The sequence below is a fragment of the Planococcus citri genome, chromosome 3 (assembly GCF_950023065.1).
Source record: "Planococcus citri chromosome 3, ihPlaCitr1.1, whole genome shotgun sequence".
In the NCBI taxonomy this organism is placed as follows: Eukaryota; Metazoa; Arthropoda; class Insecta; order Hemiptera; family Pseudococcidae; genus Planococcus; species Planococcus citri.
In genome coordinates, this window is record NC_088679.1 from 45575691 (window position 1) to 45589866 (window position 14176).

At 33.0% G+C, this 14176-nt stretch overlaps 1 protein-coding gene and 1 long non-coding RNA gene across 3 annotated transcripts in view; both read right to left on the reverse strand.

Moving 5' to 3' along the window:
• The window catches only part of LOC135840690 (Krueppel-like factor luna), a 202136-nt gene that overhangs the window by 151477 nt on the left and 36483 nt on the right, over positions 1 to 14176 (reverse strand). The window lies entirely within an intron of this gene.
• Positions 1 to 14176, reverse strand: part of LOC135840762 (uncharacterized) — a 39036-nt gene that overhangs the window by 7605 nt on the left and 17255 nt on the right. The window contains exon 1 of one of the 2 annotated variants that reach the window (XR_010557784.1): positions 7753 to 7806. The exons of the other annotated variant lie outside the window; for it this stretch is intronic. This is a non-coding gene — a long non-coding RNA (uncharacterized LOC135840762). Of the gene's footprint in view, positions 1 to 7752; positions 7807 to 14176 lie in introns of those variants that run through there. 2 annotated transcript variants of the gene reach the window in all.

Below are 14176 nucleotides of genomic sequence, written 5' to 3' on the forward strand. Positions count from 1 at the left end.
AAATTTTTTAAAATGAAGTTCTAAACCACCAAAAAAATTTACGTCGAAAATCACCACAAAAAAATTTTTCAAACATCTTTACAAAAAAAAATGCATTCTACTAAAATCATCACAAAAACCTATATAAAACTAAATCATCACCAAAAAATTTATTCTGAATCACCATACACGTCAGAAAAATCAACACTAAAAAAACCATGTGAAATTAACACCTTCACTAAAAACACGCAACAGTCAAAAAACTTCATTTCTGGGAATGAAAAACGACAAGAAAACGATGGAAAATAAAAACCTTCAAAATGGCACAAAATTTTGACCCCTAAGATATGTCAATTAAGGTGAGCTTCATCGATGATACAAAATGAAAACTGCTTTTTAAAAACACGAATGCGTCAAAAATCTGATGTTGAAAAATATTTCAAAATAAAAAATAAACCATTCATCTCTTGAAAAAAAGTCAATTGATAAAGGTGACTCGGGTAAGTGATGCTACGAAGTTGAGAACAGTTGTTTTTAAAAAAAAAGGATCGAACATTCAGTTCTCAAAGCTGGAAGGTGAGAAGAAGGCGATAAAAAAGCTAAATTCCTTAAGGAACATTTGACGAGCTCCTCAGTCCTCACTACAGCTATTGTCTGAGTTTTGCTTAACTTGAACGTATTTTTCTGTCATTTTCTCAAGGATGAAGAGGGACGGGGAAAAGAGAGTAGGACGATTTTTACGTTCTTTATTTGACGTGATTTCCCCTCCCCCCCAAAAAATGTCTCTCTTCTTTAATCCCTCCAACTAAGTATAGTCCACCCCCCCCCCCCCAACAAACTACAAGTCAATGTTGTACTCCATTATCAATCTAAATTCGTTGGCTCAACAATAGGAGTAGTTCTTTTTCCTGTAGAAAATTCAGCTAAAAATTAAAGTTCGAATTTGGGATGAAGTTAGAATTTAAAATCAGCGTGCGAATAAAAGCATTCATCGTTGCGATTAATTTATGTGTAAGTATACCGCGTACAAAGGTAATATAAATTAAGAGAAAAAATACGACCGCAGCATAAACACTAACGCCAAGTTGCCTGTTTCCGAGTTGAAATTTTCGTTCAACGAACAAAATATTTAACAGTAATCTTTAACCCCTAATCAGAAAAAGAGGCAAAATGGTAGACCCGTTGTCTCAATTCACGAAGTTGGCAATAAAGTTCAACGGAGTGCACGCCGCACCGGCATTCCTAAAGTACACGTGTATCTGTATGTACGCAGACGAAGGAGGTAGTGGTGGCAAAAAAAAAAAGGGATTCATTCGCGAATACAGTAAACCGATGCTCCAGGGAACCATACTAACAACTTGCTACCACCGTAAACTAAGTTACCCGCGAAGAATATAAATTGGACAGGTTACGGGTTTTACCATACACTGCTTCAGCCTTTTTGCTTTCGAGTTCCTAAAATCACCCTCTACATATCCGCCAGATACAGTATCTATAATCTTTCAATGAGCTGGCAACAATAACCGGCAATTTGCAAAACCCATCACCCATTAGGAAAACATGATTCGTATTTTGTAGTCTGGTTTCATTTTTTCTTTTTTTCTTCATTTCTATTTACTTACATATTTACTTTTTTAAACGCCTGTAATGACTTCTTTTGCCAAAAAAAAGTATGGAATGATTTGTAGGTACAAGAGATGATCCTTGAAAAATGTGTCCTTTTTAATGCAGCTTGCGCTCGCCTACATGGGAATTATAATTTGGTTTTGTCCTATACGACTAGGTACGTTGAATTTATATTCAAAATTCGAAACCAGCCTGTAAATTTAATTTCAACTCTGCAGAACGAAGTGAATATGAAGTAGAAATACGCCGACATCGACAGCGACTTTTGAGTATAGAAATGAATAGCGTCGGAATTTGACGAAAAAACACGCAGCAGTGAAAATTGGCATTTATCAGCAAATCGACTGAAAATTCACACATGAAAATCAATACCCAGTTGATGAGTATCGTGAAAAGTAATTATCTCATATTTATACGAGTACCACTAAAACAGAAGTCGTTGATAGGACTGGAATTATATAATTTTCGAAGCCATTGCGCCGCAAAAGCTGTAATTAGGCACGCACCAACCATTTGCATAAGAAATGACTGTACATTAATTTTCCCTCGAATAAGTTTCTAAGTGAAGTGCTACTAATTAGTTAATGCTGTATTAACTGCATAGTCTCTCTTTCTCGTTTGCATAGCGAGTTACAGGCCTCCTCGTTTCGTTTTACTGAGGTAATTATACACTCAATATAATATATAGATCGCATTTTACACGGCGTGTTTCTACATATTAATAAACTGCTTAAACGTAGTTTTTAACAGGATTTTTCAACACATCATTCACGCTTATTTTATTCTATGTATCTTTTTCGCGTTTATTTTTTCCCTTTTTTGTTTGAAACTTGGAGTATCTAATATTTTTTGAACGCCCTGCATCGTTCTCAAGTACGCACTATGTACAAAATATACTCGTGTATCGAATTAATTTACCAATATGCCTTACAAAGTATGTACCTACCTACCTACTGTACTTCAGTATTTTCAATAAAAGTACTTACAGCTTTTGACAATAATTTTAAAATAGCTCAATTCGAGGATCCTCAGAAATCTCATTGTATGTACGTACCTATCTATTCCTTGTAATTGTCAAACCGGTCCTCTAGAGAAGCTTGCTATCTATTGCACCTCATTGAGTTTGATTGAGCTGAAATTCGGTCAACTGAAAAAATATGTTGCCTACACTTTCGAACCGGTCTGGCCTTCAGAGCAAAAGTTGTTTTTTCTCTACAGCAATCTTAAATTGCTCCGGAAAAGTGAATTTTCTTACAGGCCGATAACCTCGAATTTTAAAAAAGTTCAAAATCATGAATTGTATTTCCGCAAAAAATCACTCCAAATTTTTCGAAGTCAACATCTCCTTCCCCCTCCAATTAAATGTGACGACTTTTTGGCGGATCCAGAGCCATGAAACAATGTTTATTTTACCTCAGCTCTGTGGAACTACTCCAACAGCTGAAGCAATTTAAAATTCCGAGGAAAAAAATCAACTTTTACTGGAGGCTTCAAATCGGTTTTAAAGCCCAGATGACAATCAATTCGCGGACAGTTGACAACAGTAGATATATTAAGTAAGCCAATTTTTAGATTTTTACCTAGCATTCATTCTTAATAGATAGGTACCAAAGAGTTATTAGTTATTACCCCAAATTTCAAAATTTTTCCAAAAATTGTGAAAATCAACTTCAGTAGGTCAAAATTTGGTTCTGAGAAATAGGTGACATGTTTATTTTTCATTCAGCGAGTCTTATTTCAGCTCTATCGAAGCTGGCGTAGGGTAAAGTTTCAGTCGTGAGTCATGCCTTACTTATAAGGAACGTATTGAACCGAAACTTCCCGATTTGAACGAGACCAAGCTAGATCAAAAAAGCGTGTCCTAAAACCCCAACAACCAGAATTTTATGAGCTAAAAAATTTTTGAAAAATTGAAAAAAAAACGTTTCAAGGGCGATTATCACCGATAATACTGATATGAACGATTTCCTTGATTCAACTCCCACAGTCCCACACATAAACAATTGATAGTTTCGGGACATTCTGGAGCCTCTAACGATTGATTTTTCAATTTTCTCCAGAAACTTCAACTGACTGTGGAAAGGTCGAAAATGAACGTTAGCAACTGCAACTTTGGTCACGATTGTTTTATGTGGTTTCCCCTGAAATTCCAAGAGTGCCAGTTCAAAAGCGAATTTTTGAACAATTTGTAAACTCTGGAAAAGTGAAAAAAAATCAAGTTCTTAAAACGCAAAAATATCGTTTGATGTAGTATCTATACGACTTATACCCACTGAAAAACAATCTCAATTTGACCATTTTGGAGCCTCCAGAAAATTTTGAAATTTCTCCACTTTGTAAACGCAATTTTGAAGTTGAGAATATTTTTTAAAAATTTTTCAGGTCTAATTTTTTAGACTTCCAACTCGTATAACATTTTAACAAACCCCTGGAAAACAATTTTTTCTTAAAAAAAAAAAAAAAAAAAAACGCAAATAAAATAATACCTACGCAAAGAGGAAAACATTTTGAAATTTTCAAGAAAAATGGTAAAAATCTTCAATTTTTAAACAATTTTTTTCCATATATTTTGCTTCGTGTGGCCATCTTTGTTCGACTAGCACGGCTATCATCTATAGATGAAAAAGTTCTGAGCAAAAAAGCTATTCATCGCCGCAAAGCACAACTATGACTCAGCTCCTTCAATTCAAAAAGTAGGCGATCATACCTTACTGTGATCAGCATAAGTTGCCTCCTAACCACATGGAAAGGAGGTAGGTCATCTACGAAACACCCAGTAGGTACTTAATATCCACGAATTTCTCAATTCTAATACATTGAAGGTAGTCTAAACGTGTCTTTTGAGAGAGATCAATTTTCTAACACTTCTGCCCTACCTTAAAAGTGGATTTAATTTTGTAAATGGACTTGAAAAGTAATCAGGACAAAGTATTACGAAGGTTTTGATTTTCTAATTCATTCAAAAAGAAAATTTTTGAACACTTTCTCAACACTTGACCAATACAATTCGATACATCTCTGAGCGATTTAGCCTTTTCAGTACTTTTTCACCTTTTGAGAGAGCTCATTCACTCGGTAAGCAAACGCAAAATCAAGCTTGAGAAGCATCACTTCACGAATGCTCATTTTTTCACCTGACTGGCGCATATTTCGCGACCTACCTCATTAATAAATTCGACCTTATCGTTAGACTTAGATGAATCAACCTGCAGCTTTCCCCTTTTATTTTTGGAAATGGACTCGCCTAACAAGCATGCTGCAAATACCTGGACAGCGTTGAATTTTCCTTGAAGTAAACCGCAGGTATTTTTTCAAGTCGAAAATTGAAACAAAGTCATCAGACTGTGAAAAAAGAATAGGTAGGTTATTTTAGAACAGCCGATATTACCCCTTCGTGTTATGATCGCGGTTCCGGTTTGCGACGATACCACGTGTGTCGTTTGGGTTCTATAAACCGACTAAAATAACCTATAAAAAAGCGCGAGCAAATTGTAACGCTTTCGGGTGGGTGTATGTCTTCCTCGGCAGGCATCCTTTCACTGTCTGTTTGGTCTGCGCTTGGTAGCATGTTCAGTTCACGGCTATGGTTAACTTTTTCAACATTTAATTCATTCCGACAATACCCAAACAATTCCTGAACATCCGTTCGATGGAAGCACACATGCATTCATCGTCAGTAGTACGTTAGCATGCTTATTTTACAATGACACGTAACTTTGACGGGTATCTTTTTATACGAGTACGATGTAGCTTGTGCATGGTGTACTTATACGTACTACCTACCTACCTACGTAGCCACTTGCTTCCGAATTCATACACACATTATACTTTGGAAAATCATGCAAATCTGCGACATCTTTCATCCCTCACCTACGACTGCGGAGTCGAGCTGTGAGTCGTGCGTCTCGCATGAAATTTTCATTTCTATACGGATATATCAATTTAACAAGATGTACTGGCGTCGTATTCGGGCGTATCATTGGTTTCCCTAAAAACTATACGATAACAATTCGCGAAATGAACACGTCATCTGGGAAACAACCGCAATTTTGACAATATCCAGAGAATAAACACGTGCGCGCATACGGAAACAGCATCCGTACTGTGACAACATACCAGAGTACTGCACGGTTAAGTTAAAATAGCCGGATAACCGCCGGAGCTATCGGCTAATTTAACTACAGGTTACAAACTGCAGTTACTTTTGTCGGCGCGCGCAACCAGCGGTAAGTTAGGTTAATAACCATACGTTAACCGCATTCGGTTCTCTGGTGTCTCAACAATACATTTTGGTGACTCATCAAACAGATAAGACAGAATCGAACATTACATTTCCGATAAGAGCGCGGTATAATCGCAGGTAGTTTAGTCATTTTAACTACAAAATTATCCGCATAGGCTAACGCTAATATAACTGCTTTTGGATGAGTTATATTTGGTAGCTTACCGCACACGACACGCGACTAACGCAGATAACTTTTAACTATACCGTGCAGGACTCTGCAACATACATAGAAATTACAACGCTACAGATTATAATTCAATTAATATTCCGCCAGTTGTCATAATTCTTCTATCTTTCAACCCACCGCCACCGTACCTCTTACCTACCTACTCGTTTCTCTCTTTTCTAATAAACCCTCTGAAATTTTACCACCAACACTTTCGTAATCCTATCACGCAAAAAGGAAACGTATATAAAATCGATTCTCCAAAATGAAATATTTTGTTTCCTTTGCAGCAGTTTTTGAGGAAATACAAGACTTGAAATAACGCCATTCCATACTTATAGCATGTATGTTCTACGTAGGTATATGTGTACAGATCCAAACCAAGCTTTTTCTAATAAATCAATAATTTTGTCGTGACAACGTGTATTACTACATATAACGAAGCAACGGTCATAAGGTGTACCTGTACATTGCCGATCGAAACGACACTTTGCTTTGGTAATGCATTTGAAGGGGTAATTTATACCTACCTCCATCGCATTCAAAACTAAAGAAACAACGACCACGTTGAAATTTATGAAAATGAAAATTTTTGAAATATCTATTTCTTGTAAATATGTACAAGCTTTAGAGACGGACAAAAAAGATTACCTAACATACTTACTTAGGTAACCCATCATCAAAATGGCAATAACCGCAGGTACGAGTACCTATATCAACCTACCTACATATCAATCAACTTAATTTCAAATAGGAAATGAAAAATCAAAAAATGCACTTCATGTGAAACTCCCTCTTCTCGATATTTAAAAAAATAGAAGCAGATAAAGAAACAAATGGTCTCTTCAATATGATTTTTTTTAATTTTATAGTGAAATATTGTCTCAGACAGTTTATTACGTAGACAATTTCATTTCCAACCCTTTTTCTTCTGCAACTCTCACCGTTTCCCAGTTCAAATCTTTTGGCAAATTGGGAATTGGTAAATTAATATAAATTAATTGAAATATAAAAATCCATCTCCTGTAAATACGTGAAAACTTGCAAAAAAAAAAACCAACAAAAATGGATGCTCAAAAAGCCTTAGAATGAAATGAATAGAACCTTACATCGAAAATGTCAATGATTGATCAAACCATATGAAAATAACAATTTACAAGTTTGTTTGAAAAATTGTTTCATTTTCCTAGAAATTTCTTCGAGCATGAAAGTGAAGCTATAAATTTTTAAACAAGTATGCACTTAGATATCCAATCCGCAATCCATAACTCGAATTACGAATTCTCAAAAAGATTTTGCGAATTCCGGAATTATAAACACACATAAACATCAGAAAATTTAAAATCTTTGTAAAACAGAACAAAATCTTATTTCCAAATCAAATTTTCAAGGTCATAAAAAGTTTCCAAATGATTTATGGTACATAAGTATTAAATTTCTAAAGATGCTACAAATTTTCAACAATACAAACAAAAATTTTAAAAAATTCGATAATTTTTCAGAATTTTCTCAAATCAAAGTAAAAAAGTTTTTCAACTTTTTAAGTCATAATACCAATATTTCTTGTGCCCTATGTTCTGGTAGAATTTTAAAATGTACTCGTATATGGTATGTAGAAAATTAAAACATTTTCAATCCAGATTGAAGCTCATGTTTAAAGATCCCATTGTCTACGAATTGCAAACATATAACTTACTTATTTTCATCAGATTTCATATTATTCATTATTGCAATTGTAACACGTACTAACCTGAAACAGAGAAAAAAAGTAAAATTCCATTAGTTCACTGTTCAAAAAATTCAACTCAGTGGAACAGGTAATTTTCTTGTAGATTAGGACACTTATTATTTTATTTTTTAGTTCATTTGTAGAGTTCCATAATGATAGAAATCGTTCAATAAATGCCTGGAGCTTTCCAGCTTGAAAAATACTTCACAAGAAGGAAATTTTCATGTTCTACAATGTTGATTTTTTTTCAATTTTTCGCAGAACCCTCAAGTTTTAAAAAAATCAATTTTTATATTTAATATGAATTTTTTTTTAATTTTAGAATTCTTCATAATGAACTTTACCTTCACTATCAACTTTCGTGCAAAATATACGAATTAGAAAAACCTCCGAAAAAATTCAGAACCTTTCTCTATTAGTGGAGAAGTTTGAACTTTGAAGCTCTGCGATTTTGTTTTTCTTAATTTTTTTTAATGCCCTTGAATTTAAAAATAATCGATTTTTCCCGTTTTTTAATATTAGAATTTGAAACAAAAGTTCTCAAAAGAATCGATTTTTTGAAAAAATTAAGAATTAGATTAAAAAACTAAAGAAAAATGAAAAGTGTAAATTAGTCACTTTTGGGAAAGGTAACAATGATGAGAAATCACATTTGTCAACAGAAATGATGAAAATGATGATACGTATAATCTTTGATCATTTATTAAATATTTTAAAAGAAACCCCCTCGGGAAAAATTTGAAAATATTTTCCAAGAAAATTTTAGAAAATTTTAGGACCACCAGAGATAACCTTTTCCCAAGGTTAGACTGTATTCGATCCACTCCATTACCCACACGAGAATACACCTCGTTATACCTACTCATTTACTTGTAGACGTTATTTCAGTCTTCAAAATTTTCCCTCCACGTTCACAGAAATATGTACCTACTCGCGTTTTGTACTCGTACTACACGTTGATTAAAATTTTTTCAATTTTATCGCGAACGCAATCTGCTTTCAGATAATAAAAAATAATTGTTTCGATCAATAGCGCATACCTCCTGCTACCCCTTACCAATCCTCCAGGGAACAAAATTTGTTCATTTTTTAATTAAATGGAAGACTGGGGATCATCGTTATGAATTTCGTCGAAGAATTCATGTTGTAAAAATCGTCAAAAATTCACGCGCTATATTAAAAAATGAAAGTTGACATGCTAGAAAAAACATCTACCGCCGCAATCATTAATCAAAATAATGTTTACTTTTTATTAAAGTACGGCGGTATAGAGCCGGAGATTTTATTTTAATTAATTTAATTACCACTACGGCTCTCACGACTATCGTGTAAAGTTTACCCAAATATTCTTACTTATGCGAAAATTAATTAAAATAAAATCTTCTATTGACACCCGGCCACGAAATGCACGTTATTGGATATCGACATTAAAGAAAAGAGTACGAAGGGGTGAAAAAGGATTTTCTGTATGCGCAATCGCTATGATTTCTCAAATGAGGAAAAAAATGGGAAAATTAAGAAAGATGGATTCTTAGATTAGAACCTTTGAAGGAAAAAAAGTTTGTGGTTCCTTTGAAGCGTTAAAGCGAAGTTCGTGAGAAATTTACTCTGAATCTCGATAAAATTTTATCAAAACACGCTAAATTTTTTTAATATAGTCCCCATCGTATACCCGCTTCAATATTACATACCTAAGATGGAATATTTACCTCTCGCCATATTAATAGGTAGAATATCATTTACAATATTAGCTATTCGTTATTCTTTTAATATTATTTATGTACTTGATTCACCAAAGTTGGATTTCATCAGATACACCAATTTTATGTAACTAAATGAAGAACAAAATAAAATTTCATTCGAAAAGAAAATCAAGCGGAACCAGATTTATTAATTGATTTCGTTTAATATCATCACACAAGATCACTTTTTCTCACAGAAGCTTCAAACGCACAGAACAAGTTGAAATTAAATCCTCGAAAAACTCATACATGTTGCAAGATATCGAGCCCATCCTGAAAATAAAGTATATTCAAATTTTAGTGTTTAACACTGATATACGTATTTACACTACGACCTGTTTTTCTGTGTTTTAAAACAATATAAATGTTAAAATGTAATACTACATGTTATCAACACACAAAAATTAATGCGTCGGCTTTATTTTATTTTCGTACATGATGTTTTAATAAGTTCACTACTCTGCAATTACTCGTATCATATAACGCGTGCTGTACCCTTCGAGAATAGAATGAAAAGTAATTAACTTTCTAATTAAAAAATGATAAAACCACCTCACAAAAAAAATTTAACATCTGGTGTCAAAAGTGTCAAGTGCTCCTGCTTATGTAGCTTACAAGTATAGGTATAGGTACACAGAATGTGCAAATTCACATATGAATACACACTAACTACAAAAACGTAGTCAATTATGTGCCAAGTACTTGTAAATATTGGGGCGAAACTCAATTTTTCATGCTGGTTAAATTGTTTTGTTTTGTTTTTTTACAAGCCCGATTTTGTTTGAGCCACTCAAAAAAAAATTCATAGCCAAATCACCAAATAAAAAGCACCTACCTATAACTTCCTTACCTTTGAACACGCTGGTTTCACAAATTAGTCGTATCATGTTTCAAAAAAATTGAATGCACTTCCGATCAGAATGGAATTTTGGATGCAATTTGTAATTGTATAAAGAAAATGACGAAATATTGCACATGGCATTTTTCGTATATGTATGTACTTACATTAAAATAGACTCTTCGGTATTCATTTTTAAGAAATTTTGCACAAAAAAATCTCATTCATTTTCACCTTCCACTAGGTTTAAATTATGTCACTGAATTCACATTTCTGAAAAAATGAGAGGAAAATTGCATCATATTATTATTGTTACAATTCATCAATTTTTCTTCCAAATTCTCTCAAGTCAGATTTGACACCTCAAACTTGAAAGTTTATTTCAGTACAACTCGAAGTACCACTACTTTCATGCGAAATAACTAGTAAATCACGTGAACTTGACCGTAATTTACCTGATATTATCATTCATCTACCAAAAACTACCAGCAATTTGCAAGTTATCAGAAATTGAAATTTACCAGAAATTACCAGTAATTTACCAAAAATTACTAAATACGTAGTAATTCACCAAAAAGTACCTGCGTAACATATTTTTTGAAAATTACCGAAAATTAAGACGTAATTTATCAATATTAATGATTTAAAGATTACAAAAAATTTTCCAAAAATTACTACTTAGATGATATTTTAGCAAAAATGGTCAATAATTTAGCAAGAGGAAAGAAAATTGGCAAAAAATGAGACCTTTTTCCAATTTTAGCAAAAAGCAGAGCTTTGCAACAGCTATCCCAAAATTTACCAAAAACTAACAGTTAATATTTACCCAAAATTACTTACCAAAAATTTATCTACGAGCGTTCACCAGTCATTCGCAAAAAAAAACTAGCCTACCCCTAGTTAGTGTGCGTAGCACACTATTGGTTTCGCTTTGAGAAATGAAATTTTATTGGAACTGAATGTTCTCTTAAGCTATCCAACCGTTTTTTGTACCTATTGGACACCATTTGAGAATCATTAAGGCGGAGGGAATAGATTAATTTTCATTCAATTCGGATGGGTAATTGCTGAGTAATTGCAATTTTAGTTCATTATTTTAATGCATTAAATCCTAAAAAAGGGAAAAGGGGACTTGTAGAACACCTGCCGCTCATTGTACCCTGCTATACCCCCAGTCTATTCCATCACCAGCTGTGTTTCATTGTACCCTGTTACACCCCCAGTCTGTTAGCTGTAAATTCCAAGTGGGCATGGTTTGGTGGGGCGTTTACCAAACAAATATATTATTTTAATGCCCTTACCCTCGTAGCAAAGTTGTGGCTGAGTGGTTAGGGCATGTAGGTAGGAATAGGAAATTTAGGGACCCAGGTTCGAATCCCCATGAGGTAAGTAGGTAGGTGACGGATTTTTCGTAGGAAAATTGGATAGGTAAATGCTTTGGAGTTACTATGTAGTACATGGTAATGGGGCAAAAATAATGCTGAAACTGAGTTATGAATTATGATATCATTTGCTAACTAAAAATTCATTTCATTAATTTTTTGTCTACCTATAACCATAAGTATAAAGTAAGAATTACTTGACATGAATAATTTTTAACTTTTTACTTATAATTTAAAAATTACTTCAAAATGAGAAATTAAACTAATTTTTGTACAATTGAAACATGTAATTTTTATTATCATGATTTAGTAAAAATTATTAAAACAAAATGATTTTTACTATTGGTACCTATAGCAAAATTTATTAAAATGATAAGTTTTACTATACGATTACAGTAAAAATTATTGAATGGGATCTGGTACAGAATTGTGAGTATTTAGTTAAATTTTTTTGTAAAAATTACCCATATTTTTTTCGTGTAATAGGCAATGCAAATTCTTAACATAGGTATTTTATAAGATTTAATTCTTAATTTAGAATAAAAAGCAAGTTCTGAAAATTGGTTTGAAAATTTATAAATTTGAAGACAATGGAAATTCTAAAAAAAATAATATGAAAATTTGTATTTAGAGACGCTGAGAATTCCAAAAATTGATTAAAAGTTCTGTAAGTTGCAGATAATGTGTACTTGAAAATTATATGAAATAAGTATTGTAATATTTATGAAGAAGATGAGAATTCTGAAAAATTGGAGGCAATGTGAATTCCAAAAATTGAGTAAACGTTTTACAATATGTGGACAATATGAACTTGAAAATTGAATTTGAAATTTTTTAATTTAAAGACAATAAGAATTCTGAAAAATTATTCAAAATTTGACTATTTAGAGGCAATGTGAATTCTAAAAATTGATTGCAAATTTCCTAACTCAGCAGCAATGCAAAATTCTGAAAATTTATTGAAAACTTTATGAAATTGTAGCGATGGGGAATTCGGGAAATCGATTTGAAATTTTGTAAATTTTAGAACAATGCAAACTATGAAAAACAACTAGAAATTTCTTAATTTAGAAGCAATACAAGCTCATAAATTATTCTGAAATACCTATTGTAATTTGGAAAATATGAAAACACTGAAAAACAATTATTATTTTGAAGCAGTGAGAGTTTCAAAAATTCTCATCACTGTGACATGGTTGATTCACTTATGCACTACCTAGATGTAATAACGGTTATAGCTGTAGAAAAGGCAGCTAGCTACGCACACTTTGCAGTCTAGTTAAATTTCATTTTTTTTTTCAATTCGACATAATTTTTAAATTGCATTTTCCTCCTCATATTTATTCAAAAACAGTAGACACTAAGACACATAAGACCATTTGGAAAAATTAGCTGTTTGTTTCTGTAAAATTGAAAAATCGCTTCACGTAGGCTTTTATTTCATTGAAAATTTCCACATTTTCACGCATATATTTACATCTCTTGCCTTTGGTAAAATCGAACTCTAACACGAACATATCTCATTAAGTAGACGTACTAACTCGTATTATATGTATCTACCTATATGCATATTGGAATTACTATGTGAATGACCTCATAATAATGATGATGTAATTACTAGTGTCCGATTGATTGACGCATCAATTAAGAATGAGAAAGTTAGTTCGATTCGTAATCAAACCCTGATAAAATAACAATTCGTAATTTGACATGATACGCAGACGTACACACTACACAGAGGTTGCAAAAGCGCCACACTCCTCATGTGAACCCGAAAAAGGAAACGAGCATTCGCATATTGTCGTATACACCGCGTATACATATGAAGTGTGAGAAATATCATTTATGAGAACTCAACTCTGCATCATTACACGATTGCTCACCGTAAAAAAAAAAAAAAAGAAAAAAAAACGAACCGGTCTTGCGTGCTTCCGTCACTGTAGTATTTGTATAATGTGAAAATATTATTATTTATTCTTTTTTTTTTTAATCGCCGCTACAATTAAGAAAAATCTGCCGTAATTTTCCAAGTTGAAATTTTTAGCCAGTCTAGACGCAGGTTGCTTGTATTAAAAATTGCCTATGACTAAACTTTCACGGAAAACACGTTTGTTCGGCGAAAATTGATCGGTGTTTTTTTTTTTCTTTTGAATACATAGAATAATTACAATTTAACGCATTAGTTACAAATGACGTGATATGGCTATTTTCAGTCTAGTACTCTACAGCGCTTTTTTTTGCTGGTGGTATTCGCAAAGAGGTGGATGGTGGCGCGAACGAGTAATGCCAATGGTAATACCGACGCCTCCACATTTAATAGTACGAGGCGCCACTCATTCCACTAAGACCATTATATAGCCTCATATATTTTTTATACGTTTCAATCTCTTCGTTCTGTCGCATTATTATTGCAATAATCGTGAAAAGTG